The sequence below is a fragment of the Eriocheir sinensis genome, chromosome 30 (genome assembly GCF_024679095.1).
Source record: "Eriocheir sinensis breed Jianghai 21 chromosome 30, ASM2467909v1, whole genome shotgun sequence".
Lineage (NCBI taxonomy): Eukaryota > Metazoa > Arthropoda > Malacostraca > Decapoda > Varunidae > Eriocheir > Eriocheir sinensis.
In genome coordinates, this window is record NC_066538.1 from 13,467,227 (window position 1) to 13,472,226 (window position 5,000).

Below are 5,000 nucleotides of genomic sequence, written 5' to 3' on the forward strand. Positions count from 1 at the left end.
CCTCTTTTTCCTCCTCCCTCATTCTTCCTCCAGTCCCTCTTTTCCTCCTCCCTCATTCTTCCTCCAGTCCGTCATTCTTCCTCCAGTCCCTCTTTCCTCCTCCTCCTCATTCTTCCTCCAGTCCTCTTTTCCTCCTCCGTCATTCTACCTCGAGTCCCTCTTGTCCTCCTCCGTCATACTTCATCACGTCCATCTTTTCCTCCTCCCTCATTCTTCCTCCAGTCCCTCTTTTCCTCCTCCCTCATTCTTCCTCCAGTCCGTCATTCTTCCTCCAGTCCCTCTTTTCCTCCTCCCTCATTCTTCCTCCAGTCCCTCTTTTTCCTCCTCCGTCATTCTTCCTCCAGTCCCTCTTTTTCCTCCTCCCTCATTCTTCCTCCAGTCCCTCTTTTTCCTCCTCCGTCATTCTTCCTCCAGTCCCTCTCTTTCTCCTCCGTCATTCTTCCTCCAGTCCCTCTTTTTCCTCCTCCGTCATTCTTCCTCCAGTCCCTCTTTTCCTCCTCCGTCATTCTTCCTCCAGTCCCTCTTTTCCTCCTCCGTCATTCTTCCTCCAGTCCCTCTTTTCCTCCTCCGTCATTCTTCCTCCAGTCCCTCTTTTCCTCCTCCGTCATTCGTCCTCCAGTCCCTCTTTTCCTCCTCCGTCATTCTTCCTCCAGTCCCTCTTTTCCTCCTCCGTCATTCTTCCTCCAGTCCCTCTCTTTCTCCTCCGTCATTCTTCCTCCAGTCCCTCTTTTCCTCCTCCCTCATTCTTCCTCCAGTCCCTCTTTTCCTCCTCCGTCATTCTTCCTCCAGTCCCTCTTTTCCTCCTCCGTCATTCTTCCTCCAGTCCCTCTTTTCCTCCTCCGTCATTCTTCCTCCAGTCCCTCTTTTCCTCCTCCATCATTCTTCCTCCAGTCCCTCTTTTCCTCCTCCATCATTCTTCCTCCAGTCCCTCTTTTCCTCCTCCGTCATTCTTCCTCCAGTCCCTCTTTTCCTCCTCCCTCATTTTTCCTCCAGTCCCTCTTTTCCTCCTCCGTCATTCTTCCTCCAGTCCCTCTTTTCCTCCTCCATCATTCCTCCTCCAGTCCCTCTTTTCCTCCTCCCTCATTCTTCCTCCAGTCCCTCTTTTCCTCCTCCGTCATTCTTCCTCCAATCACACTCTCCCTCCTCCCTCACTCTCCTTCACTCTCTTCATTCTCTCGTCTGCACCTCTTACCTTTTCCTCCACTCCATTTTCTCTCCCTTTTGTCCTCCTTTCATTCTCCTCTCTCCTTTACTCTTGTCCCAATTCCTTCCTTTCCCCTTGCCCTTTACCCTTCCAGTGCTCATCTCACACTTTCCTCACTACCGTATGTGTCAATTTCCTTAGTTTTCCTTCCGTTCCTCAGCCTCCAGTCAATCTCCCTGTTCTGTTCGCCTTTCTTCCTTCCTCCTCTCTTTCCTCCTTTTGTTTCCTCCGACTCTCCCTTTTACATCCCCCTCCTATTCCTTCCCTCATTCAACACTAATTCCTTCTAGCTGCACTGCGTTGCCTATCACACAACTCGGAGAGGCACAAGTACGGTGTGGCGGTAAGTCTCGTCCCCTCAATTTGGTTTGTCCGGGCTTTGTTTACATACACAGGGTGGATGAATTTCGACACGGTACCGTATCTTTTGTCGAGTGCTTGTCGGGATCTGTCCCACCCAAGTTTACTTATATATTTTTTTATAAAAGTAAATGATGACGTATGTTTGTAGGATATCAATATTCTTCTTCTTCTTTTGACCTGTTCGGCTTTGCATCGCTTTTTAGGTCCTCCTTGATACTTCTTTACACTTAGATGCTTCACTTAGTTACTCTGTGATAGTAAAGATTGGGTTCAGCGATGCGCAGATCAGGATGGGACAAACCAGATCAGGGGGACGAGTCTTACCGCCACACCGGGCTGGATATAGACTTCCCCGACCACAGTACCGGCGGCACAGCTCCGTCGGCTCCATGGCTTAGCCGTGTCCAAGCTGTGCTACAAGGGGAGACAAATGACAAATCCTTCCCACAAGGAGGTGCCCGACATGATTTTTCACTTTCACTTGGACTGTGCACGCTGGCCGATCATGTCTTAATGTGTGACAGATTTGCGGCGCAGCGCTGCAGATGCGTGCGTCATGTCATAATGCGAGACAGGATAATACACGGTCCATCACCCACTCAAATGTCATCCGTTTTTACCGGGTCTGGACATACAAGGCTCCGTCGGTGGCTTGTAGTGGAGATATATATATATATATACCTATATATATATATATATATATATATATATATATATATATATATATATATATATATATATATATATATATATATATATATATATATATATATATATATATATATATATATATATATATATATATATATATATATATATATATATATATATCTAGATATATATATATAGATATATATATATATATATATATATATATATATATATATATATATATCATCATGGGTCCGTGAAGCACTTTTCTCTTACTTCCCACCCAACTAATTGACTGACCATGCAGTTGGGTGGCTGCCTGAATTATGGTTACTTAGTAGATGAGCACAAGCAGGGACCCACCTCAGGCCAGGCCAAGACCTCACCATCAGCAAAATCAACCCCAGCATTGCAATTATTGTCATCGGTCGGCAGCAACCAGGGTGAAGCTCGGTACAGCAGCACCTGAGGAGGCTTCAGGCAGCATGGCTGCACTAGGAACCAAGAGGTCCGTCAACGGCAAGCTCCGGCAGGGCAATCCGGATGTTTTCCCGGAAGTCTGTTGCACCGACAGGAGTTTTAATGCGTTACCAACAGTGAGGCCACGTGTAGCCTCTGATTCATTGGCGAGTCCCGCTCTCACTGTGGATTTGAATACAACAAAAAGCATCATACATTTGTTATGGATTGGCCCTGCCATGGCACAGGCTGAACACCAGGCGTGCCCGCCGCCAGCGTGGCCGCGTGGAGGCACGCGGTTGTGGAGGATCCAATACTACCTGGCTGCCCTAAATGAGTCACAGATCCTTGGAAACGTGATGTTGATGGCCTCAGGCATCCTCCCTTTTTTATTTCTCCCTTTTCCTTTCATTCCTCCCTTATCTCCTATTCCCACCCTCAATTTCTTTCTTCTTCTTTTCCCCATATACTTTAACTTTTTCTTTCCCTTTCCCCTTCCCTTCTTTAACCTTCCCTCCTAATTTTTTTTTCCTCTTTCGTTCCCTACCTACCTCCCCTCCCCTCCCCTCCACATTATTTTCCTTCCCTCCCTCTCCTTCGGTCCTTTCTTCCCTTCCTTGTCCTCCTTTCACTAACTCCCCTTGCTTTCTCTCCCATCTCTCTCTCTCTCTTCCAAGGGTAGGGAAAGGAAGGGTAAAAACAGGCATGGGAAGGGAAGGGGAGGAGAAGATCATGGTTTGGCGTGAAGAGCTGCTGAAGGGAGTGACTGTAATGAACTGGGAAGGGAAGGGAAGGGAAGGGAAGGGAAGGGAAGGGGAAGAGATGATCATGGTTTGGCGTGAAGAGCTGCTGAAGGGAGTGACTGTAATGAACTGGGAAGGAAAGGGTAGGGAAGGGAAGGGAAGGGAAGGGAAGGGGAGGGAAGGGAAGGGAAGGAAAGGGTAGGGAAGGGAAGGGAAGGAGAGGGAAAGGAAGGGAAGGAGAGGGAAGGGAAGGGAAGGGAAGGGAAGGAGAGGGAAGGGGAGGGAAGGGAGGGAAAGGAAGGGAAGGAGAGGGAAGGGGAGGGAAGGGAGGGAAAGGAAGGGAAGGAGAGGGAAGGAGGAAGGAGGAAAAGGAAGGAGAGGGAGAGGAGGAAGGAGGGAAAGGAAGGAAGGATAGGAAGGGAGGAAAGGAAGGGAAGGACAGGAAAGGGAGGGAAGGGAGGGAAAGGAAGGGAAGGAGAGGGAAGGGAAGGGAAGGGAGGGAAAGGAAGGGAAGGAGAGGGAAGGGGAGGAAACGGGTGTGATTTTAAAGAATTGTGAATTGAAGGGAGAGGAAGGGAAGGGAAGGGAGAAGACAGACGTGGTTTGGAGTGAAGGGTTGCTGAAGAGAGTGACTAATGAACTTTGTCTCAACACGATCTAGCAACTTTTACGTCGGGCCTTGAACACACTATACTACTATCATTACTACTACTACTATTATTGTTACTATTGCTATTGTTTCAAAGATCAACACGGCTCGACCATTTTTTCTTCTGGTAGCTTAATCCTAGATCTATCTCCTCTTATCGCAGTGCCTGTTAGTCTGTGTGCCTGTTTGATAATTCATGCAACTATCTGTCTTATTATTCTTTTAAAGTCACTCACCCCACTCCTGCTTTTTTCCCCCTTGCTTCCCCGCCGCATAATCACAGCCTCCGTCTTGTGTACGAGGCGATAAAGATACCAGCGGCTACTTAGTGTGGGGGTGTTATTTGTCTGTCTGCACCCCGCTCTGTGTGTGTGTGTGTGTGTGTTTGTGTGTGTGTGTGTGTGTGGCGAGAACAATAGACGTGGAGACAATCATGTAACAGTAGTAGTAGTAATAGTAGTAGTAGTAGTAGTAGTAGTAGTAGTAGTAGTAGTAGTAGTAGTGGTAGTAGTAGTAGTAGTAGTAGTAGTAGTAGTTGTTGTTGTTGTTGTTGTTGTTGTTGTTGTTGTTGTTGTTGTTGTTGTTGTTGTTGTTGTTGTTGTTGTTGATGATGATGATGATGATGATGATAATGTTTATGATGAAGTAGCAGCAGCAGTAATAATAAAAAAAAGACGAAGAAAAGAAGAAGAAAAGAAGAATAAGAATATCAACAACAATAATGAGAGTGAAAGTAACGTAAGGAGCAGCGGTAGCCAGAAGCAACATAAACAAACACACTAACACAAGAATGATAGAAGTAGTAGTAGTAGTAGTAGTAGTAGTAGTAGTAGTAGTAGTAGTAGTAGTAGTAGCAGTAAACCAACCAGTCATGTAACCAGGCCACAAAACTCTCTACGTTATCAGCTAATGGCTTTCTTTCCTCAGGGGG

General features: G+C 46.8%; 1 protein-coding gene across 4 annotated transcripts in view; it reads right to left on the reverse strand.

The window, feature by feature from the left end:
- The window catches only part of LOC127005590 (patched domain-containing protein 3-like), a 65,167-nt gene that overhangs the window by 13,944 nt on the left and 46,223 nt on the right, over positions 1-5,000 (reverse strand). For 2 of the 4 annotated variants that reach the window (XM_050874532.1, XM_050874533.1), the window contains exon 3: positions 2,582-2,860. The exons of the other annotated variants lie outside the window; for them this stretch is intronic. The gene's annotated coding sequence lies outside the window, so the exon portion shown is untranslated. The remainder of the gene's footprint in view (positions 1-2,581; positions 2,861-5,000) is intronic. 4 annotated transcript variants of the gene reach the window in all.